We start from the raw sequence: 25,682 nt of genomic DNA on the forward strand, positions 1-25,682 counted from the left end.
AAAGACACTACATCGTTAACCCTCTAAACGACACTACTACGTTACCTTCTAACGGCATTACTTCGTTATCTTGCGTGAGACACTCCCCTCGTGAACCCCCCCTAAACGACACTCCTTTGTTAACTGAACGACACTACTTCGTTCCCTTGTAAACGACACTTCCTCGTTACTAGCTTCTAAACAACGCTGCCACGTTTCAACACAATACAGCACAGTACAATACAATACAATGCAGTGCAGTATATAAAACAATTACCTTTTCTCGTTTGCCATTCATTGTAGTGTGGTGTGAATTTCCAAAATACGATATATATACTTTCGAAGTATATATATATAATATATATATATATATATATATATATATATATATATATATATATATATATATATATATATATATTCACTCTTTACTAATTATTTCATATTGAATGATTTAAGTTTGGCAGGTTGAATCAGGCTTATGATAGACGATTGTTTATCTTTTCGTCTCAAACATGAATTACGTCATTGTATTTACTTTATCCATCATCGAAATCAGACTGCCAACTGCTGTGTTGTAGATGAAAGGGATTTTGCACTTTCGCGTTCGTATGTGTTACATAGGATGTAGAAACTTCACTTAAACATTTATGATATTGTAATGGTAGAGCTGGAACTGCCCAGCTGTGGGCAAGAGTGTGTGTGTGTGTGTGTGTGTGTGTGTGTGTGTGTGTGTGTGTGTTCGCCACCCCCCTCCCCCCCTGAGAGAGCACTACAAGCGAGGGATGAGTGCGTGAGAGGGGAGGGAAGGAGGGAAGTTTTTTTTTTTTTTGGGGGGGGATATCACACAGACTGAGTGTGTGTAAAGCTGGAGATCTACGGGGGTGGCACGTGGACTTGAGTGCGTGAGACGGAAGAGCTTTAACGGCATCATATACACTTGAGTGCGTTACGGCTGGGAGGGCCGTGGGGTGTATCATAAGAGAGTGCGTGTGGCGGAACAGCTTCAGAGACACGACACGGACTGAGTGCGTGTGATGAAACGCCCTTTCAGGAACACCACGTCGACTGAAGTGCGTGAGGAGGCGGAACAAACTCACAGGACACCAGGGAGGAGCGAGTGCGTGCGGCCAGATCAATCCTGCCGAGCTGACCAGGGCCGTGTGGCCAGGGCCGTCGCCACAATGCACGCCCTCCCTCCCTTCCTCCTACCACAGTGAGATCCTTCCCTTTACCGGGCGCCATTGTCACCATGGGAGTGGGAGGTGCGTATTGGTGGTATTGTGGGGCCCGCTACTGTGTCGCGCGGGTGGGATACGCTGTGATGGGTGGTCGTGCAGGGGTTAGTAGTATGATATACGTGCTGTGACACCTGGTTGTGACGTGCTGCTTCGGTCTGCGGTGGTTGTGGGTGGCAACATTGCATTACTTTAACCATTATATATATATATATATATATATATATATATATATATATATATATATATATATATATATATATATATATATATAATCATTTATCTATTTATTTATCATACTTTGCCGCTGTCTCCCGCGTTACCGAGGTAGCGCAAAGAAACAGACGAAAGAATGGCCCAACCCACCCACATACACATGTACACACACACACACACACACATATATATATATATATATATATATATATATATATATATATATATATATGTGTGTGTGTGTGTGTGTGTGTGTATATATATATATATATATATATATATATATATATATATATATATATATATATATATAGTTTAAGTTATCGGGAGTTGAATTGCTAGATTACCTGCAAAAGGCGGCAACACAACTGGGAACAGAATCACCTCAGCGTTCCACAGTTGATTCTATAAATCACAGTCGAATTTTTTCTTTTCTTCTTCTTTGTAATTAAGAGATTCGGATCTTTTCCTAGTTCTCTAATCAGATGATTACCTTGAAATGACCTGCCATTAGGCATTCACAGGATGGTTATCCCGTGATGAGAAAATGGATAACTTCAGTGTCTTGTAATCCAAAAAAGAAAGGGGTGGAGGGGTTGGGGGATATCAACTTTCAGTTGCCAGTAATTAACAAGCGACGAGGGTGTAATTGTCAGGGATAATGAGGTGTTGAACTTTTTGCCTTGCATGGGGCTGGCTTGTCTCCCCTGGTGAGAAGGGCAGTGATAGAATGAATAATGCCATGGCTGGGTCATCATGTGCATGAAGTGGTTCAATCTTTGATTTCTTAGTCTATTATTTACACTTTTCCGGTACGATTACCTGCGAGTATTCTCAGTTGAATTATCTAACGGTAATTATCCATTTTATTGCATAGAATTATCTTCACTTAAAATATAACTATCTCCTTGAAGATAATCATATACCCACAGCTAAACGTGTATGTGTAAGCCTATAATAATTAGCCTATATTTCTTTATACATATAGCTCATTATCCACCAAAATTTATATATATATATATATATATATATATATATATATATATATATATATATATATGTATATATATATATATATATATATATATATCCAAGTCTAGGACCTACTTATCCCTCGGCCATATTTCAATTGATTATTTAGGGATATTAGCCAGTCATGATAAACCTTAGGGGGGTTAGAAACAAAGTCCTTTTTTGTTCTTTCCTAAGTTTTCCTACAATAAAGTTACCCACATCAGAGGGAGAGGAGATCAGATCCTGTTTTCGATGCAGATGAGATGGCGGAGGTAGCCACCGTGGTTTATTATACCCGACCTCGATTACGTTACCATCGTGAGGATCAGAAGTGAGTGAGCGACCTCTCTGTGAGGCGAAAGAGGGAGTGGTTTTTTTTTTTCTAAGGGGGGATTGGGAGGTTAGTGATTTGTGGAATAGGGAAAAAAAAAGGTATGGGGGAGAGGGGGAAACAGAAGTGTAGTACTGGGATTTTGGCTCTATGGGTGATTGTTGGGATTTTGGCCAGGATAGAAGGGATTTGTTTGGGATTTTTCGTTTAAAAAAAAGAGGTCACTGGGATTTGCCTGATTTTGTGGTGGACTGGTCGATGGATGGGGGGGGGGGGGGAACCCCGCCCCCAAACCTCCACCCCCAATTATCATTAAACTGTAAAGATGTAATTTTCGTCTTTTCGTCCATTGTTATCGTTCGTCCACTGACCTCTCTCTCTCTCTCTCTCTCTCTCTCTTTCCTTATTTTCGTCCGGTCCTTTGTATGTGTCCACGCGTAAGCAAGATTGACTTTGTGGTTTATATGCGTGTTTGTGCTATCTTGTGTATACGTTTATGTACAGACGTCTGTGTGTGTGTGTGTGTGTGTGTGTGTGTGTGTGTGTGTGTGTGTCACAAACCACCAAAGGTGGTGGGTTTTCAGTCACGTTTAACGGCTTGCGTGCCTAACCCACGAATAACAGTGTCACACAAGAGACGGAAGTAACGACGGAGCGTGTCTCGTTAGAGTTTGTTTTACTTACGTGTATGTATCGTAACCGTGTGTGTGTGTGTGTGTGTGTGTGTGGAAGGATAGTTTCCATGGCTCCGTCCACACGCGTGAGGACACGGGCGTGTTTAGCTACATCGAGATTTACAGGGGTCGCGTTCAGTAACGCAAGGAGCGAGTCGACGCTGCCGCGAGACTTTACCCAAACACGTGAATGACTTTTATTTTCCATATCCGGCGAAGTAGAGTAAGGCGGAGGTGTAATTCTTTGGCATGACTCTCGAAGACAGGTCAGGTCATAGACCAGCAGCCTATCCATATACCTCCCGGTCGTGCACTGTGTTCAGTCATCGTCCCCTCGTGCTGGAAGGAGTCGAGAGCACGCAGAAGCCCGGCTGTTATTAAGTTCTCTATCCAGGTCTAGTTTGCCTAACTGAGGACAGTGATGTGATCCGTATGTCAGTGCTGAGTCGTGTGTTTCTTGGTCGTCTGCCTAACGCAAGATGGGCCGTTCCGCGCGTGTCCCTCCAGCGGTGTCATTCTTCGTCGAGAATTTACGCAGTGAATCATCATCAACATGAAACTTCTTTACCTTTGTCATGATCATAACTTCCCATCTTAGCGCGGACTTTGCCGGTCGGCCACAGCCTGCACGAACCCAGCCGGGCACACCCGCAGCGTTTACGGACCCTGCCGCACACACCCTCACAGACTGCACGGACCCTGCCGCACACACCCTCACAGCGGGTTGCGTTCGGGTCTGTCGTCCAGACTGCTTGCAACAGGAGAGTCTCTGAGAATAACGAAAGTTTGTTCACCTTGAACAACAAAGTTATAATAGCATGATACACCCCCCTCCTCTCTCTCTCTCTCTCTCTCTCTCTCTCTCTCTCTCTCTCTCTCTCTAGCGTGTGCGTTCTGCGCGTCAGAGTGAAAGTGTGTTGAACGTCACGATATTTTCGTTAAAACTTTGGTCAAAGACGTCGCGTTGTTTGATTTGTGGTCGTCTGCCGGTCTTCAGATGCCTCCGTGACCCTCTGCCCCGTACAGACACTGGTGACTTGAAGATAAATTTTCTTCGTGTTCTCTCATTTATTATTGATTTGCTTGAAGGACACTTGGTGTCTTTACCTGATGTTCTTCTTTCCCCCCCCCCCCTCTCTCTCTCTCTCTCTCTCTCTCTCTCTCTCTCTCTCTCTCTCTCTCTCTCTTGTATTTCATATGTTTACCTCGTAACTACTGGTGAGAAATTGAAATATATACGTTTGTGTGATAACCATATGTGTGTTCCGGGGAGAGAGTTGTCCCGTCCATTAACCTCATGTGTATGTACTGTGTCTTCACTCTGTTTGTGCACACACACACACACACACACACACACACACACACACACACACACACACACAAGCACCCCAAACCAAAGCCATTTAACCTTATACCAGCCAGCCTTAAGGGAAGGTTGAACACCTACGTTAGGCGTCGGCCGACTCCTGCGTCCAGGATTCGAACCCCTGCAGGCTCGTGCAGACTCATGGTTTGTATCTAAACACGGAGGCCCATGTGTGTGTCTGTGCGTGTATGTTTTCTTCACATATGTTTTGCAGAGGATAACATAGATATTCTTTGTCTTTAAAGAGTCTTTTAACTCTTTACACCCACATTTTCTACACCTCTGTCCACTTCACTCCGTTCCCGGCTTACACCCAGCACCCTTCCATTCACTCCTACACTCACTCACCCAGCTTCCATATCCTCTACACCTAGTTAGTCTACAGCCATCTCCTCCAACACCCAGCACCCATATCCTCTACACCTAGTCTACACCCATCTCCTCCAACACCCAGCACCCATATCCTCTACACCTAGTCTACACCCATCTCCTCCAACACCCAGCCACTGTGCACCCACTGCCACTGGCCAGGACCCGGCTACACTCGAGGACAAAGCCCTGACTGAAGTGGTCAGTGGCAAGGGCTGGGCCCGTGACCTATCTCACTGTTCCATCACCCACCAGACACGCCTCCTTCTTTGGTCGCCGGGGGACGAGAGGGGAAGGAAGAAAGGAAAGAGAGAGAGAGAGAGATAGAAAGATAGAGAGAGAGAGAGAGAGAGTGAAAAAGAAAAAAAGAGGGGTTAGAGGGGGAGAGAGAAAAGAAAGAGGCAGGCAGAAACAAAGAGCACCCAATATCTACCTGCTCATGAGTACCTACGATGAGATTTTTATCTTCTGGCGGAGCTGTAGAGATAATGAGAGAGAGAGAGAGAGAGAGAGAGAGAGAGAGAGAGAGAGAGAGAGAGAGCAGGTTTAACAAAGCAGACGTTCCCCCTGATGAGGCTGCGGGAGGGAGACGTGGTCAAATACAGTTCACAACACAACGGCGAATGTAAATATAACAATGGTTATTTATAGTGAGCGTAACCGAAGCCAATCAGTAGCGGGAGGGCTGAATGGGAGAGAGAGAGAGAGAGAGAGAGAGAGAGAGAGAGAGAGAGAGAGAGAGAGAGAGAGAGAGAGAGAGAGAGGAGAAAACGGGGGAATTAGGAGAGAACGATAACAAGCGTAGGAAGTCATAGGAAGTGGCGATGATAGAGGCCACACGACCCACGAGGATAAACAAGGTGGTGGGAGGTGGTGGAAGGTGGTGGGTATATAATCCACACACTGATCGTCAGGTGTAAACAGCCTCGTAAAAAAGTCACATTATTTGCAAAACAAAACAAAAAAGGGGAGGTGAAATCTGCGTATTGCATGGGAGTGTGCACTATACTTACTCTGTCTGGCCTCTTTGGGTAAATTGCGCCTGTCTGACGCTGTTTCGGGCCTGTCGTCTGCGCGGGGCAATGGACGTATTGTTCATGATTTATTTGGTTCAGAAAAAAATCTTATTACCGGGACTGGTATATTCGCAGTGACGTCTTAGATACGTCTCTTCCATGTGTATCAACTGACTGTTTTACGTCTTCTATCTCGTTATTATATCTTCTCTGACGATATGATCATTACACGAAAGTGCACTTGGGACCTTATCGTGTTTCATTTTTCTCGTGGTTATCAGCATATATATATATATATATATATATATATATATATATATATATATATATATATATATATATATATTTCTTTTTCTTTCTTTCAAACTATTTGCCATTTCCCGCGTTAGCGAGGTAGCATATATATATATATATATATATATATATATATATATATATATATATATATATATATATATATATATATATATATATATGTGTGTGTGTGTGTGTGTGTGTGTGTGTGTGTGTATGTATGTATGTATGTATGTATATATATATATATATGTATACACCCCCATGTTGCAGCAGGTGCCATTTATCCTGCAACCCCAGAGGGGAGGATGAACAGCCCCGTTGCTTGTGAAATATACTGCTGAAAACAGTTTTTATTTTGGCCTCTGCGGCGAGAAGAAGAACCTCGCCCAGCTAACTATATCTGGAGGTGGCCATGACGGTGGCCTGGGGTGGAGAACCGAGCCCCACCACCCTCCTCTCCAGCAGGCCACAACACTGCCATGCTAATTACCGTAACAGGGGAGTCTCCGACCACCTCAACAATCTTAAGGGGAAACGTGAAATTACTTACTGGCCTTATTTATGGTCTCCCTTGAGACGTGGTTGCCTGTATGAAGAATGCCTCTACCGCCCCCCCCTCTCTCTCATCACTTCCCTGGGACGTGGTTACCTGTGTGAACAGTGCCTCTACCTGCAACTCATCTCTTTCCTCCCTGGGAACGCTGCCTCCTTGCAGAATGTCTCGTCCTGCAACTCAGCTCTCCCCTGGGAACCCTGCTTACATGCAGAATGTCTCTTCCTTCAACTCTCCCCTGGGAACACTGCCTCCATGCAAAATGCCTCTTCCCCTCTCCCTGGGAACGCTGCCTACGTGCAGAATGCCTCTTCCTTCCTACATGCAGGATGCCTCTTACTTCACCTCTCCCCTTTTAATTATTGTCATTACCCCAGTAACCCTTTATCTTACTCCACCCTCCTGCTTCGCCTCTTTTTCATACCGGACGTCTTGCACGTGTAACTCATATCGCTATATCTCTCCTGCCACACACAAGGAGCAGGTTCTCGCCCCCTGTTTTACCCTCCCTGGCTGTCCTGTAAATGGAAAGTCTTTGTGTATTATTACATTTAAGGTCACGGGTATGTCGTATATATTTTGATATGAGGCAAATCGTCTTTGGTGAGGTGATCAAGAGAAGCAGTGGCGTTCCTTACCTAAACTCGTGCACGCATTTCAGCTCCGCAGTTTGATTTCAACATAGAAACGTCCTCTTACCTTCTCTTTGGACATACGGAAGACCAAGTGTAAAAGAGATCTTTCTTTTTTTCAGACGATGTTTTAGGAAAATTAATGCACCATCACCATGATAGTCACCCTTGAAGGTCGTTTTCGTAATATATATATATATATATATATATATATATATATATATATATATATATATATATATATATATATATATATTTCTTTCTTTCTTTCATACTATTCGCCATTTCCCACGTTATCGAGGTAGCGTTAAGAACAGAGGACTAGGCCTTTGAGGGAATATCCTCACCTGGCCCCCTTCTCTGTTCCTTCTTTTGGAAAATTAAAAAAAAAAAAAACGAGAGGGGAGGATTTCCAGCCACCCGCTCCCTCCCCTTTTAGTCGCCTTCTACGACACGCAAGGAATACGTGGGAAGTATTATATATATATATGTATATATTGTCATTCGTCCGTATGAACAGTATGGAAGGAAAGAAACACCATATTCGTCAGCTCAGTCACCCAAACCTTCAATACGTAGGTGCCCGAAATGCGTTCTCGAGTAGACTTGCTCGGTCAGCACGGCAGTGTGTAGGTAATGATATCTGAGCCACGGAGGGAGGGATGGGAATGTATGGTGAGGCGATCGTTCAACTGGTCTTCACCCTCTCACGTTTGCCCGGGTGGCGAGGTAGCGGAGGGAGGGAGGAGGAGGTTTGGCCCCGAGCTGAAGACTTCGCGAGTCGTACGATTTTGACCCACCGTAAAATGATGCCCCACGCTCCTGTGTTATAAAATCCCACGCCTCTGTTATAAATCCCACGCTCCTGTTACAAATCCCACGCTCCTATCATAAATCCCACGACCATATTATAAATCCCACGCTCCTGTTACAAATCCCACGCTCCTGTTACAAATCCCACGCTCCTATCATAAATCCCACGACCATATTATAAATCCCACGCTCCTGTTGTAAATCCCACGACCCTATCATAAATCCCACGACCCTATCATAAATCCCACGATCCTGTTATAAATCCCACGCATCTAATATCATCCCACGCTCCTAATATAAATCCCACGCTCCTGTTATGAATCCCACGCTCCTGTTATAAGTCCCACGCTCTTGGTAAAAATCCTCCGCGTGAATCCCCAGATCCCTGGTACTTTCCGATAAGATTTAATTGGACGGTGATCCGAGAGTTCTGTTGTATGTGTGTCTTGGTAACTTTCCAGATATATATACCCGAGCAAGGAAACAAGACGGTATCTGATTGTATTTAATTTTCATGTACACGTCTGCCTATCTGTTTATCTATCTGTCTACAAGTCTATCTATCTACACACACACACGCACACACACGCACACACACACACACACACACACACACACACACACACACACACACACACACACACACACACACACACGTATACTCTCTCTCTCTCTCTCTCTCTCTCTCTCTCTCTCTCTCTCTCTCTCTCTCTCTCTCTCTCTCTCTCTTTCTTGACCGCCGCTTCCCGCGCGAGGGAGGTAGCGCCGGGAACAGACGATGAAACTAGCCTGAGCCTTCGAGGAGGGAGGAGGAGTACTCCCCACTTGCCTCCTCCTCCTGTTCCCACTTGTAGAAATTGAAATACGAGAGCGGTAGAGTTTCCATCATCATCCCCCCCCCCCCCCTTTCCTTTTTCCGCAACTACACACTGCAAAGGATTCATTGCTTGCTACTGATTGTAGCGTAGCCTCGAAGCTGCAGGAACCCCTTGAAAGAGGTCTTATAGTTACATGATAATAATATTAATGATAATGATAATGATGATTATAATAATAATGATAATGTTCAAGATAGTGATAATAATAATAATTATAATCTAATAATGATGATAATAGTAATGATAATGATAGTAATAATAATGTGAATGATAATAGTATGTGAGTCTGTATGACCAGATACATGGGCGTCATATGTGGTGCATAGCCAAAATTCCCCTGGCAGTGACTGATACAGCTCATTCACAATACCATTTCCATATTTATCATTTGATTTCCAAAACATCAAACAGTCTGGTCCTCACGATTTGTGTGCCTAAAGGGTTGAACACTGGATTATAACATTCTAACCCTTTTGTTCCAGAGGACCCCCGCCCCCCTACCAATAACTGGGCCATATATATATATATATATATATATATATATATATATATATATATATATATATATATATATATATATACATATCACAGTGGTAATGCATGTGTGCAGGGATAATGACCTTATTATGTTGTACAATGTATAGCTCTCTCTCTCTCTCTCTCTCTCTCTCTCTCTCTCTCTCTCTCTCTCTCTCTCTCTCTCTCTCAGGGGAAGACTTTCTGTCTTCAGATGGATCGACATTCGCGCGTCTCCTGGCTAAAAATAAAATGAGATTGAAAAATGAAAATAACAGTATTAGAAGTCAAGTTAAAAAAAAAATGAATAAATACAGAAATAACGTTGAAGAAAGAGTTAAAATAAACTGCACATGACCGAATCCATTTCCGAGACGCGTTTCATGAGACGGCATCAAAGGCTTCGAAGAAAAGTGTTTCAGATGGGTAAATATACATGAGAACGGGTACGCTCATTCTTTTCATAGGATGAAAGCAGTATTATTTTTCCTTCATTATTTCTTTCCTGCAGTGCAAGCATTAGTCAGCTGGTTTACTCACAGGAACTGAACGAACAAGCACGTGGTGTCTCGTTAGCTGTTCGAAGCGCTTCGTTTTTTTTTTTTTTTTTTTGTTCAGTCCCTGACGCCGCCACGTGCTGGAGGGAGATGCATGAGTGTATGTCGGGCAGTGCATGACCGCGGGAAATATGCGCAGCTCATGGAGAGTTCAGCAACTTCGTCTGTAGGTAAACAGTGGGAGGAAATAGTGTGTGTGTGTGTGTGTGTGTGTGTGTGTGTGTGTGTGTGTGTGTAGACAGACGACTTCGTGGCGTTGAGCGAACCTGGCTTCGGCCTCACCGCCCACACCAGCTGCGCTCAGTCACGCACAGGCGCGTGAACAGGACACAGGAGCACCCTCACCTCTGCCAGACCACAGCTTGTATATTGGCGTTAGCGGGAAACCATTAGCCGCCATGAGCCAGTACATCCGGGCCACTCAAACCATAACAAAAATTTGAGTATGTTGAGACAATCTCGTTCCTTCGCAGACACTGCACTTTGGGAATGAATAATTTTTTTTTTAACTGACGGTAAAGAGACGAGGCTGAATTGACTGCCAAGGACCCCTTTCTCACACACCATCCCCCAGACCCTTTCCTTTTAGTCGCCTACCCTCCCCTCCCCTTACTAAAGGGGGAGTGAGGGAGGGGGTCCCGTGGGTGGGCAGAATTAGCCGATGTTTACATCGTGTAAGAGCAGTACATCAGCCACCTCAAGCGGTGTTTGTGTGTGTGTGTGTGTTTGTTTTGACACCGGCACTCATCCCCGGCTTGATGGGCCAGGCAAGGGGCACATGATAGGCGCTGCGCACACCCGTGTCACCTTTATATCGGCCGAGAGCCTCTCTGGATCATTATTATGCTCGTCTCGTAGAGCACCATGATGCTCTATAAAGCTCCCGGGGAGGGATTGTCATATGTTATGTCTCGTATTGATCATAGAGCACGCTGTAAGAATCAGGAGGTTTTATAGAGTAGTAAACTATCGTGTGGCGAGTATTGACAGTGGATTGTAAACTATGAGAGTGTTCTATGATGCTCTTTTAGAGTCTTTAGGTTTTTATATAGAGAATTTCGACATTCAGAGTAGTGTCAGTGTCTCTATGGAGCCTCGAAGTACATTATTAGTGCGTTTTAAAGCATTCAGTAGCCTTCACGGTGGCCACGTAATGGATTCTCGCGCCTCTGATAATTTCTATAATCTTCATAAGAGTATTGATGTGTTTTAGAGCAGCAGCTGCGTCGTATATAGCAGTCTATAATGTTTTTCTATAGCTTGTATCACGTTCTCTTCAGGATCATTTTTGTGTCAGTCGACTCATTGAACATGACGGTAAAACGTTGTTTTCTTTGCCTAATTCCATCGTCCATTTCAGTTTGGTTTGTGCACATGAGGCCATGATTTACGTGCCTGATGCCTAGTCGTGCTCTTTGAAGGGCATGTTGCGCAGGCTGAACCACACTGGATCAGGAGGTTCCTGAAGTGCTGAAAACAGATTGCTACAGTAGCGCTGGCTGAGAAGGTATTATCCCACAGGAAAGCCATCAAGTGGAAAACACAAGACGCGGGGAATTAATTTTTCGTGAGCGTATGTGAAGGTTTGTCTGATGTCCAGGGAAACTGCATTGTCTCCTGTTGACACGCACAAGAAAAGAGAGAAAAATTTTCAAATGACGGAATGAATCTCCTTTTCCACAGACAGGTAGATTGATGGATGGTCAGTGCTTAAGGATTATGTAGAAATAGATGGTCAGTGTTCAAGAGATATGTAGAAATAGATAGTTATTGCTCAAGGTATATGTAGAGGAATAAAAACTATATCTGACGAACATGTATGGCATCGATTTATTCTTCATTCTAATCCATCTCACCAAGAAAGGCGAAGACATGTCTCTGCTTGGTGACCTTAGAGAGCGAAAAGGTCACGTCATCTGTCCACAAGAGATGCGAGAAGAACCAACGGAAGAGGAACGGAGCGCATGACGTCACTCGCACCCGCTGGCGTCTTCTATTTTGAACTGGATATTGATTTTGGTCATTTGTCACGAGACACGATTGCTGACTAATGAAGTTCTTGAGTTGGCAGGCGGATGTCATGCGGTGGCCACGACCCCGCGCATGACAGTCAACATGACAGCTGGTCAGGACACATGCCATGCATAACAGACCTGTTCTATTATTTTAACCATCAAGACATAAGACTGACCGCTTTGTTCCCCTTATGCTCATATACACACACACACACACACATATATATATATATATATATATATATATATATATATATATATATATATATATATATATATATATATATATATATATATACATATAAATGATTGTTCCATTTTTTTTTCTTTTTTATACGTGAAATTATACTAATTTTGTAAGTTTTGTTGAATGCAGTACGGATACATTAATGCACCAAGCACTCATATGTGAGCACGCAGATACTGTATTCCCAATATAGATATTAACACAGACTTGAACACGTAAAGTTACATGTATGGCACAGATGACGCGGGGAATAATTATTGACAGTACGCATAGAAGCTGAACATAACACAGACATAAGGCGACCACACACACACACACACACACACACACACACACACACAACCTGTAACGCACATCTCATGTACAGAAGGACGTGCATCGTTCTCAATTCCTCCGACGTAGAGACATACAGATATTCTTAATCATATCCCTCCCTCCCTCCCTCCTCTCCCTCCCTCTCCCCTCCTGTCATGGCTCCTTTAGACTCGCCACACTGCTATAAAACCCCAGCTATTTTCCTTGACAGTCATAACCTGTGCGGTACTACAGTAATGCCGGTGTTATGTAGGCTTATGGTCAGCTTTATGACCCCCCCTGGCAATCATGACAACACTGCCATCATCGGGCCCAGGAGACGAAATAGCGTCATAAGAGCCAACCCGGGTGATGAAAAAGTCTTTGAATATACGGATATACAGAGAAGGAAAGTTAATCGAAAGGTATGAAAAGTAGCTGACACTCGAATCGTCAAACTGGTAGCAGGTCTTCCGCTTGGTGCATAGCGACGTATGGCTCCTTGTGTTCTCCATAACCCGGGGATCAGCCAAGATATGGCGTGTTAAATTGACCTCCCAGTGGGTACACCGTAGACGGATGCCGAACGTGCCATGTTGAGACGGAGGGCGTGTTGTTCCTCGGGTGATGCTTACGGGAGGTGGTTCTCCTGACCTTCCCCTACCCTTGGGCCTGACCCAGACGGTGTTGGTCCATCTGACCTTTCTCCTAACCTTGGGCCTGACCCAGAGGTTGTTGGTCCACCTGACCTTTCTCCTAACCTTGAGCCTGACCCAGAAGGTGTTGGTACATCTGACCTTTCTCCTACCCTTGGGCCTGACCCAGACTGTGTTGGTCCACCTGACCTTTACCTACCCTTGGGCCTGACCCAGACGGTGTTGGTCCACCTGACCTTTACCTACCCTTGGGCCGGACCCAGAGGGTGTTCGTACACCAGACCTTCCCCTGCCCTGCAACATAGCTTAGATGCAGTTGGTTAAAGGATTGATACTCTAGACTACCCAAGCAGAGGGAGGCATTTGGGTACCCACCCGACTAGGGGGAGGCGCGTGGATACTCAGCCAACCAGGGTGAAGCACGTGGGTCCCTACCCGACCAGGATGAGACATAGGGATGCCCACCACCCGAACAGGAAGAAGCATATTATTACCCACTCGACAAGTCTTTTGACTTAGGCAAGGTCCCGCCGCCTCCTGAAAGGCTGCCTAACCTCAGCTGGCTGTAGATACGACACGTGTGAAAGATGATGATGATGTAAATATGGTGCATGATGAGGGCAGGCGTGACTACCAGCACGGCGAGTGACGGGACATGTGTGCGAGTGAGTTGCAGTCGTGACAGGTAGAGTTGGTGACGAGGTTGACAGGGTTTTGGGAGATATTCGCATACTGGGCATAATGATAATAAAGTTCTACCTTGAATTTGATTCATGGCGAAAAAGACATGAACTTTATAATGTCCTGTACCAACGGTGTTGCTTTGAGCTTGAAGGACTGTGGTGTGACGTGAGTCTTCCTTGAGCCTTGACGTGCACAAGGATCCACTTTGTTTACAACACGTCTGATCGGTGATGATGGCTGGGAGCACCTCAGCCCCCTCGTGGCTAGGAGCACTTCAGCCCCCTCGTGGCTGGGAGAACCTCAGTCCCCTCGTGGCTGAGAGAACCTCAGCCCCCTCGTGGCTGGGAGAACCTCACTCCCCTCGTGGCTGGGAGAACCTCACTCCCTTCGTGGCTGGGAGAACCTCATTCCCCTCGTGGCTGGGAGAACCTCACTCCCCTCGTGGCTGGGAGAACCTCACTCCCTTCGTGGCTGGGAGAACCTCACTCCCTTCGTAGCTGGGAGAACCTCACTCCCCTCGTGGCTGGGAACACCTCGGTCCCACGTAGATGGGAACGCCTTGCAAGCTAGGTGCCAAGACCTCCATATAACCAGGCGGCTAAACCTACCTGTTCGTCAGTGGCACGTCTTTTCTTAGCTGTGCGTTAACCTCACCATCACCATATGCTTCCTTAGCTGGTCTGGAAGAGTATGTCACTGGGGAGAGAGAGAGAGAGAGAGAGAGAGAGAGAGAGAGAGAGAGAGAGAGAGAGAGAGAGAGAGAGAGAGAGGATAAAAAACACAAAGCGAAAACTTGTATGATTGACATTGTGAGTTCCTCGTCTCATCGACGTGGTCTAGCCAGAAGAATCGGATTGGAGTCATACCCTCCAGCAGCCGGCCGCACTCACATATAGCCATGACGCCTTATGGACAAATGCTTCTGCGGTTGACGTCGTGTGACCTGGGGGCCGGGCCCGATGGTTGGGAAGCCTTCCCCCCGGCGACCGTCTCGTGGTATGGGAGTCTCTTGCCATCAGAGGCTTATGGCATGTGGGTGAATAGCAGTCGCTGGCTCTATGTAGGTAGACTATGATACATACTGCAGTAGTGGCGATGCCGCCATGCACTTCGGTCCCTCATTGGCGTCCAATGTTGTGTGTGTTGGGGCGGGTGAGGGCATGTGATCGGCGCCTCTGGGTAGGGAGGGCGGGGTGCGTGTGTGTGTGTGTGTGTGTGTGTGTGTGTGTGTGTGTGTGTGTGTGTGTGTGTGGGCCCTAACAGGGCAACTGTGGCCGATCGCACGCCTCTTTGTAAGTTTTATTATGCTCAAGTATGGGTGTAAATTGTGTCTAGTGACGCATTCTTGGGGAAAGAGGGGACAATAGTCTTGGAGGGAGGGAGGGAGCCCAAGACTAACACACGTGCATTTTACGTAGTCCTCAGTCACACCTGATTGCTTAAAGAGAAAGAGAATGTACATGAAGGAAGATATAGGTGCAAAGAGGAAGAAAAGGAAAATGAGATGAAAGGGGAAATGACAACTTCACAGCTGCGAAAAACAATCATTTGCACCTATTCTCATATTGTATGTTTATCCTCTGCTCAACTTTATGATCTCTGAATGTATTAGTCTGTTTATGAAACCTGTAGCTACGTATCATGAGGTGCCAGCCCCCTACCTACCTAGCCTTGTGCCCACATAAACTCCCCAAGTTCCCTTCTTTCCCTCCCTCTCTCCCTCTCTGCCCCTGTGTCCTCGCCACACGACTCCATACACCACACGTCACTGGGCTGCGGGTCAGCGAGGCCACCACCACCCCAGCAAGCAGGTTGGCATCATGGAAGTGAGGCTGCGTAGAATGCTTTGGTTAACGAGCGTCCCTGGGGTGTGTGGTGGCGCTCGAGTGCTGCCTTCTATGATGTTGTCGCACACCAAAACCTCACGGAGTCCGGCAGGTACAGAGTTGTAGAGAGAGACGGGGCGCAGCCTCCCATCCATCACCACTGTTAATATGAGACATTAAACTACTTTTTTTTTTTTTTAACCCTCCTCAGTATTCACTCTCCTCCCAGCCGAGTATCGTTCGCATGCTCTGAGCCAGGATTGGCCTCGGAGGAAAACGGATAACCTTAATATATCTTTCTAGAAGTTCAAAATACGAAACCAGGTGGATGTCGGCCACATTTTGAGATGTTAGGGTTGGGCATGAGGGTCGCGTCTCGGGGCGCCTCACCGTGCCAACACGCTCGTCCCTGCCTGCCCTCATCTCTCTCTCTCTCTCTCTCTCTCTCTCTCTCTCTCTCTCTCTCTCTCTCTCTCTCTCTCTCTCTCTCTCCCCGCTGGGTGTCACTGTGGATATAATAATTCAGGTCGCCCGTTGTAACGAATAATGAGTGTATATTTAGCCCGTGTGTGGCGGCGGTGGTGGCAGTGGTGGTGTAAGGGGCAGCCCCCTGGCGATGTGGTGGACGACGCAGCACCACCACCGTCCGTATTAATAATAAACCTTCACCACCAACACCACCACCACCACCATCACGCGACTGCGGACGACGGAGCTGAGTGAGTGAGTGGTGGCGTGGGGAGATGATGACGAGGGACAGTGTATGACGGATGTGCCTCGTCTGTAGTGTGTAGTTGGTGCGTTGTTGGTGTACAGCGGGTGCGTTGTTGGGTGTACAGCGAGTGCGTTGTTGGTGTACAGCGAGTGCGTTGTTGGTGTACAAGCGGGTGCGTTGTTGGTGTACAGCCGGTGCGTTGTTGGTGTACAGCGAGTGCGTTGTTGGTGTACAAGCGGGTGCGTTGTTGGTGTACAGCGAGTGCGTTGTTGGTGTACAGCGAGTGCGTTGTTGGTGTACAGCGAGTGCGTTGTTGGTGTACAAGCGGGTGCGTTGTTGGTGTACAGCCGGTGCGTTGTTGGTGTACAAGCGGGTGCGTTGTTGGTATACAAGCGGGTGCGTTGTTGGTGTACAAGCGGGTGCGTTGTTGGTGTACAAGCGGGTGCGTTGTTGGTGTACAAGCGGGTGCGTTGTTGGTGTACAAGCGGGTGCGTTGTTGGTGTACAGCCGGTGCGTTGTTGGTGTACAAGCGGGTGCGTTGTTGGTGTACAAGCGGGTGCGTTGTTGGTGTACAAGCGGGTGCGTTGTTGGTGTACAAGCGGGTGCGTTGTTGGTGTACAGCCGGTGCGTTGTTGGTGTACAAGCGGGTGCGTTGTTGGTGTACAAGCGGGTGCGTTGTTGGTGTACAAGCGGGTGCGTTGTTGGGTGTACAGCGGGTGCGTTGTTGGTGTACAAGCGGGTGCGTTGTTGGTGTACAAGCGGGTGCGTTGTTGGTGTACAAGCGGGTGCGTTGTTGGTGTACAGCCGGTGCGTTGTTGGTGTACAAGCGGGTGCGTTGTTGGTGTACAAGCGGGTGCGTTGTTGGGTGTACAGCGGGTGCGTTGTTGGTGTACAAGCGGGTGCGTTGTTGGTGTACAAGCGGGTGCGTTGTTGGTGTACAAGCGGGTGCGTTGTTGGTGTACAAGCGGGTGCGTTGTTGGTGTACAAGCGGGTGCGTTGTTGATGTACAAGCGGGTGCGTTGTTGGTGTACAAGCGGGTGCGTTGTTGGTGTACAAGCGGGTGCGTTGTTGGTGTACAAGCGGGTGCGTTGTTGGTGTACAAGCGGGTGCGTTGTTGGTGTACAAGCGGGTGCGTTGTTGGTGTACAAGCGGGTGCGTTGTTGGTGTACAAGCGGGTGCGTTGTTGATGTACAAGCGGGTGCGTTGTTGGTGTACAAGCGGGTGCGTTGTTGGTGTACAAGCGGGTGCGTTGTTGGTGTACAAGCGGGTGCGTTGTTGGTGTACAAGCGGGTGCGTTGTTGGTGTACAAGCGGGTGCGTTGTTGGTGTACAAGCGGGTGCGTTGTTGGGTGTACAAGCGGGTGCGTTGTTGGTGTACAAGCGGGTGCGTTGTTGGTGTACAAGCGGGTGCGTTGTTGATGTACAAGCGGGTGCGTTGTTGGTGTACAAGCGGGTGCGTTGTTGGGTGTACAGCGGGTGCGTTGTTGGTGTACAAGCGGGTGCGTTGTTGGTGTACAAGCGGGTGCGTTGTTGGTGTACAAGCGGGTGTGTTGTTGGGTGTACAAGCGGGTGCGTTGTTGATGTACAAGCGGGTGCGTTGTTGGTGTACAAGCGGGTGCGTTGTTGGGTGTACAGCGGGTGCGTTGTTGGTGTACAAGCGGGTGCGTTGTTGGTGTACAAGCGGGTGCGTTGTTGGTGTACAAGCGGGTGCGTTGTTGGTGTACAAGCGGGTGCGTTGTTGGTGTACAAGCGGGTGTGTTGTTGGGTGTACAAGCGGGTGCGTTGTTGATGTACAAGCGGGTGTGTACAGCTTTATTATTTCTTGATTAACGACCCCAACATCTTCCATCATTGCCTTAAGAAACAAAAAGATCAGAACACTTCTCCAACGATGCGCTGGCTCGCTTCATCGAACACCCTTCCCAAATTTTGGCTGACTCTGAACAGCCAACCACAAGACCTTTGATGAGCAAACTGGTAATTTCCGGTAGTTTGTAAGGAGGAATGATCGAAGACGATGTGTGGTTATATGCGGTCTTTTCGTCTGACGTCACGGCGTTCGTATTTATAGCCGTGCAGGCGTCTCAAAACACATAGTTCTTACTAATTACTAATTACGGTGTCAGACGTAGAACGGTTCGTGCGACGCGAAGATGTGTAATTAAGCGAGGGCAGAAGCAACGCGGGAGGCAACACCTCGATAGAGTGATCTCGCTCTCGTCTCGCTGGGCGCCGGAGGAAGGGGGGTTCTCAAGACCGTTCCAACGTTTTCTGTTGTCAAATTCAAATTCACGTGATCTATCGATAGATGGAGTAATGACGGGGAGACGAGGCCCCAGAGCATCCGTAGTGGCTACCCCTGGTGGACTTAAAGCCTATGAAACGTTTAGTTATGGAATTTTTTTTTTTCTTTCCAAGTATTGGTTTTCTTGTCCGAGACGAACCGGAAACTTAGTGTCAAGATAAACATCATTATTTCACATGTTTCTTGAGTCTTTATCGTTATCATCAAGGTTCGCTAGGGCTCACCTGAGGACAAGTGATGATAACCCAGGTATGCTGGCATTAGTGTTTTGTTGAAGACTTTGGGATAAACTCCAGGCAAGTGATGCCAGTTAGTAAATTCGTTTGTTTTTTTTTCAATTCGATCAATCGCGTCTCGCAACATCTGGCAGTATTAACGTGATTGCCTTCACGTTTGTCAATAACTTTTGGTACACCCAAGTGGCAGGTAGGTATTCTTAGGTTACTTAAAATGATCTGCTAGTCAGTTATGATTTATAATGTAAGGAAATTTGTTTCCTTAAAGTTTTAAGGCAAAGAAGAGTACTATTTGGATATGTAGATTATATTTTGATTGGAATGATCACGATTTACATAAAAAAAAAGTTGCCACATATCTCTATAGGTATAGGATATGAGATATTAGATTTGCATATTTACTTTTATCACAACAGTGGGTATTGATTCTATAATGGTCTGCTCCTAACTTCTAGTCAATTGTCGAGACTTCAGAGGCAAGCTTTTGTGATATCTACTGAAACCAGAGAGTGCAGGTAGGTGTCTGGCTGTTGAAATTTTAAGATACTTTTAAATCTGGGCGATATTAATGTGTTGGCAAGTTAACCGTCAGGCTCAGCTACAAACGTCAGAGTTCAAGGTATAGTTTCCATCCTAAACCCCGTGAGCACAAAGGTACATCCTTTAAAGATAAGGTCACAGCCATTGAGCAGGATGGAACGACCCTTTAAAGAGTAAGACAGTAGAATGGCCATTTGACCTACCCCGTATGGATGAGGTCAGATGTCATGCCATCATTACCCCCGAAGGGTCGTGTGTATTAGTCGTGCTCAGAGGTCGTGCCAACGTGCTCAAGAGGTTCAGCGTAGACTCTGCGTGAATTTGAGCCAGTCTCCCAGTAGATGTCGAGACCCTGGGTTGCAGCAGGGCGCGGGCAGGCCATGGCTGAGTTACCCTTCAGACGCTGTTTTACAGTTCACTTGAGTTTACCGCTGCTTGTTGAGACTTTGAAGTTAAATTGCATTTACCACTAGATTTGTAGAATTCCACTTCACGAGAGAGTCTCGTCGGATCGGAGGGAGACCTTTTTATTTTTTTTTTTCTTGTGTATCAAAGACGAGATGATGATGATGATGATGAGAGATATCGAAGACTAAGATTGCGAGTGATACGAGAAGCGTCATATGGGAGGGATTTTTACATAAGTGACAAGATGATGATGAGAGAGATTCGAAATGCTTCAGATGGGAGAGACTTTTGCGTCAGAGACCAGATGAAGAGAGATGCGTGAGGTTGAGAGACGTGTTGCTTCTTCTAATCAAACAACCATCATTAAACGCAGAAAGTATATAACGACGTAAATTCCATATATATATATATATATATATATATATATATATATATATATATATATATATTACGTTCTGTATTTAAGAATTAAAAGTAAACCAAGACCACATTCACTTCGCCACCAGGGACAAAAGAGCATCGTATGCTCAGGACAGTTTGCAGAGTTTAATGGTACTTATTCCCTGGAGGACGAAGGGACGACTCATAAACACGACGGTACAACCCATGAGCACGATGGTACAAGTTAAAGGAAAGGTCAGAGGACAGGCCATCATACTCAAAAGGTCGTACCGCCGTGCTCAAGGGTCGTAACGCCGTGTTCAAGGGTCGTAACGCCGTGTTCAAGGGGTCGCACCGCCGTGTTCAAGGGGTCGTACTGCCGTGCTCAAGCGGATGAACAACCTTGCCAGTGCTAAACAAGACGGATGACAGTAGCATGCAAGCAGGATGGGACGGTCTGTTACTTAGCTTAATTGTTCATGACTGGCTCCCGGCCAATGGCTGACGGCGAATTATTTCCATCTGCATCGGTGATTAACTGTGCGTGTCCCCGCGCGACTGTGATAGACTGTAGCCCCCCCCCCTCCCCCCAGTCAGTGATAAACCGCGTCTCGTCCCCCAGTCAGTGATTAACTGTATGACCCCCGTCGAATGGGATGGAGAGAGTCTTATCCACCGTCACTCACAGACAGACAGTTCAATGTGTCCTGACATCAGTTAGATAGACTGTAAGTCTTCCAAGGTTTCCAGTTGGTGACTGGCAGATAGGCAGTCTACAGGCACTGTACGAGCAAGACAGACAGCTCAACGTGTCCGGACGTCAGTTAGATAGACTGTAAGTCTTCCAAGGTTTCCAGTTGGTGACAGGTAGATAGGCAGTCGTCTGCAGGCACCGTACGAGCAAAAGGTACAGGAAATCGCGCTGGCAAAGTTTGGCCCTGTGTTTTGGCCCTGTTACATGTCACTGTGTTCTGAAGATCTAAGGTCATTGAAAGAGTTTCTGCTTCACAGAGGTTGACCTCGTTTATATGATCTGGCACTCGTGTATATAGTCGGAAAAGAAAATCACTCAAAAGTTTCAGAAATCTCCAAACATCATGTGTAGTCTTGAGAGTTAGAATAAAAAAAGAAAAATAATAATAAAAAGAACGTGATTTTCAAGATGGATTCATTCCTTTTTTTTCCCAGGAAGCGAATACGACTTCAGTATTTCACCATTTGGGCTATTTTTTTTCTTTCCTCCTTTTTCGGAGGGACAATTAAACTTTAACATACAGTCATTATATCCTACGTCTTGATATTTTATCTATTCATATTCACAATTAGTCCGTGGGTCGTCATTTGATATCTTTTTTAAGAATGCCTCCCTTTAATTTTGATGCCAGGATGAAGAATAGTCTCAGACTCGTCATCCGTGGAAAGGAAACTGTCCCACACCCCCACCTCTCCCCTCTCCCAAGCCCACCTCTCCCAACCCACCTCTCCCACCCCCACCTCTCCCCTCTCCCAGGCCCACCTCTATAACCCCACCTCTCCCACCCCACCTCTCCCCTTCCACCTCTCCCCAAACCACCTCTCCCAACCCCACCTCTCCCGTCCCCACCTCTCCCACCCCACCTCTCCCGTCCCCACCTCTCCCAACCCCACCTCTCCCATCCCCACCACTCCCACCCCACCTCTCCCAACCCCACCTCTCCCATCCCCACCACTCCCACCCCACCTCTCCCGTCCCCACCTCTCCCACCCCACCTCTCCCAACCCCACCTCTCCCACCCCACCTCTCCCACCCCACCTCTCCCATCCCTCCATCAGAAAACGATGCATAAGGGATCCTCGCGGTAATCGTGACGTATACTCGGCTATTTAAGATTTTTATTTGTTTCTCTGGACGCAGGGGTTCCCGCGCCCCTACATCCTCTTCCCTCCCTCGTTCGTCCTCTCAAGGAACCATCTTTGTCACCCCAAAATTTTAAGTTTGTTTTTATAGATAGAACAAATGGCCTTTTTTTTGCGTGTTTTTTTAACTTTAAAAAATTTCTAGCTTTTTTTTTTTAACTTCTTCACGTAACACACTAGTGAAAATGGAGTTGATATCTGAAAAAACATTTCAGCATATTTTCTAGGGGTGTGGAGGATCGTACCGTCGTACTCAAGGATCGTACCGTCGTACTCAAGGATCGTACCGTCGTGCTCAAGGGTCGTACCGTCGTGCTCAAGGATCGTACCGTCGTGCTTAAGGATCCGATTCATCAAATGATAATTATAACCTTTCTAATTCTCTCGATAACATTATATTCCTCGTACCCTACATGAATAGACGTACACACACACTGGAAACCGCATGAAGACAAGAGGCATATGTTGGCTATCGATCGCTACAGGACGCCCCGTAAATTTCAAGAATACAACATCTGTCATGTGCCAGGGAGCGTCCGTGCCTCGAGCTAGCCTCCTGCTATATATCCGTCAAGCGAGGATCTATGTACCCTTGACGGAGGCGAAGCGGTGATATACGTCCCCAGTTACGTTCTCGCTAACTCATCCTCGTAGCTACTGTATGTAAATCATCTCCATCATCTTTTTCCCCCCTTCCCCCCTTTACTTTCTTTTTTCTACCGTAAATGCTCTGGTTTGTATGATTTATCTTCTCGGGTCATAATTTTCTCATGTTAGTATTCCCCAACCCCCCATCCCTCACCAGATGGCGGTGGTGGTCTGTATTTACGATTATTTGTCCTGTTATAAAGTTCGTTCAAGTCTTCCTTTTTTTTTTTTTTTTTTTTTGCTCGTTTCATATCCAGTTAGGATGAATGATTTAGTGTTTGCCGTCCGCGGTCATCGCGTCTGAAACATGTGCCGTGTCGCTGGGCTAAATCGTGACCGTCAAGGGGTTATACTGTTTACTATTGTTGACGAGGCCAGGCGTCCGTCGCCAGTGGCGTCTGCCCGACCAACGTTCCTCCCTTCGTCAGGAGGAGTCAGCAGCCCGAAGGAGAGGGAGGGAGAGACACTCCACTGAGGTGAAGGCTTCGAACCTGTCTGGTGGGTCGGGAAGGCGTTCACCGTCCTTCCTCAGCCACTGAGGAGGTAGTGCCTCCCACTCGTCAGCAACCCACTGCCCTCCTCCCGTCTTCATCCATCTATGTATAGAGATCTGGAATACAGAATGATCCCGCTTGTCCTTCCTTCCTCAGGAAACCTCGTCAAAGACCATCAGCTCCTCTGCTGTCTGGCTTTATCGTGTACCGTTAACCTCCACCTAGCTTCCCTCCACACACACACACACACACACACACACACACACACACACGAGAGGGTACTCCCACCTCCCACCTCCCTCACACAACATACCCACTACCCCTCGTCCATCCTCCCCCACACCCCAACAGCCGAACTATTCGCTAAAGTTAATATTGAAATGTTACCAGTACCTTTTTTTATATATACATATATGTCTTTTTTTAATTTTGGCTTTTGTGTTTATATGCTGACACCCGCACAACATGCTTCGAAATTGATAATTTTTTTTTTTTTTTACGTATTTATATATTTTCCGTCTCTCGGTTGAATTTGTTGCTGCTGCCACACGACCAGTTCGTGGAAAAGTAGACATTGCCATCGTGGTGATGTGGGCCAGGGTCTGGCGGTGCGTATTCGGGGGGGGAGGTCTGCCAGGTTCGAGTACGAATCCCAGACGGTGTACATGACAGTGTTTGGTCTGGATGATGTGTCCAGAATGGGGGATACTTATATCCCACGGTCCCGGACGCGTCGCATGACTCTACGGAGAAAGACGTGGTTTCACGTTCGATCTTGTATCCCCAAAGGGGGTGATGTAGTCCCACATGGGATATTTTAGTTCCACGTTGGATGATGTAGTCCCACATGGGATAATGTAGTCCCACATGGGATATTTTAGTTCCACGTTGGATGATGTAGTCCCACATGGGATATTTTAGTTCCACGTGGGATGTTTTAGTTCCACATTGGATGATGTAGTCCCACATGGGATAATATAATCCCACATGGGATGATGTAATCCCACGCGGGATGACACATGAACTGATTGACTCAAGATGGAAATGTTTCTTTTCTCTTCGCCTCGCTCTTAAGTAAGCTTCAGGTTGAAGATCACACCATCATACGCAGGGGTCGTACCGTCATGCTCAAGGGGTCGTACCGCCATGCAGTTCGTCCCATTGGGCTCAAGAGCTTAAAGATAAGCACATACCCCACCGACCTATAATATTACCCCAGGTCTCACACACACACACACACACACACACACACACACACACACACACACACACACACACACACACACACACACACACACACAAGACCCCCAGACTCCATTACTGTAAATATCGGTAACAACAACATAGACCCCCTCCCCCTGTACACACAGCCTTACCCCCAGAGATAGGGTGGAACAAGAAAGCTGCCAAGACAAAACCCGCATCATGTTCTCCCCCTCCTCCTCCTCCTCCTCCTCCTCCTCCTCCTCCTCCTCCTCCTCCCCCTCCTGCCTCCAGAAATAAGGCGAGCATGATATACGTCAGCACCCAACGCAACCCTGAACTAAGAACCCAAATCCGTATTTAAACTGGCCATAAATTTGTACGTGCCCAGCATAGCTCATCACGGCAGTTCGGTCGTGGCTGTGTGTAAAGAGGAGGGTAAACTCGGCCCTGAGACGGCTTTCCGCAAGGCGTGTTGCTCCAGCTGGTGCGGGGAAGGGAGCAGGCACACATGTGTTTCCCTTAAAGCTTCTCGTAAGGTCGGGTTGTATCTTGGTGTCATAAAAGAAAAGAAAAGAAAAAAAAAAGAACGGTGCTTGGCCTGTCGTAACCTCCTTCCTGATGAGCACGACGGTACGACCCTAGAGCGTCAGTATACGACCCTCTGAGGGTCGTCAGGTCAAAGG

General features: G+C 46.7%; 1 protein-coding gene across 1 annotated transcript in view; it reads left to right on the plus strand.

Moving 5' to 3' along the window:
* l(2)gd1 (lethal (2) giant discs 1) overlaps positions 1 to 25,682 on the plus strand; it is a 206,530-nt gene that overhangs the window by 35,251 nt on the left and 145,597 nt on the right. The window lies entirely within an intron of this gene.

The sequence above is a fragment of the Panulirus ornatus genome, chromosome 29, assembly GCF_036320965.1.
Source record: "Panulirus ornatus isolate Po-2019 chromosome 29, ASM3632096v1, whole genome shotgun sequence".
In the NCBI taxonomy this organism is placed as follows: domain Eukaryota; kingdom Metazoa; phylum Arthropoda; class Malacostraca; order Decapoda; family Palinuridae; genus Panulirus; species Panulirus ornatus.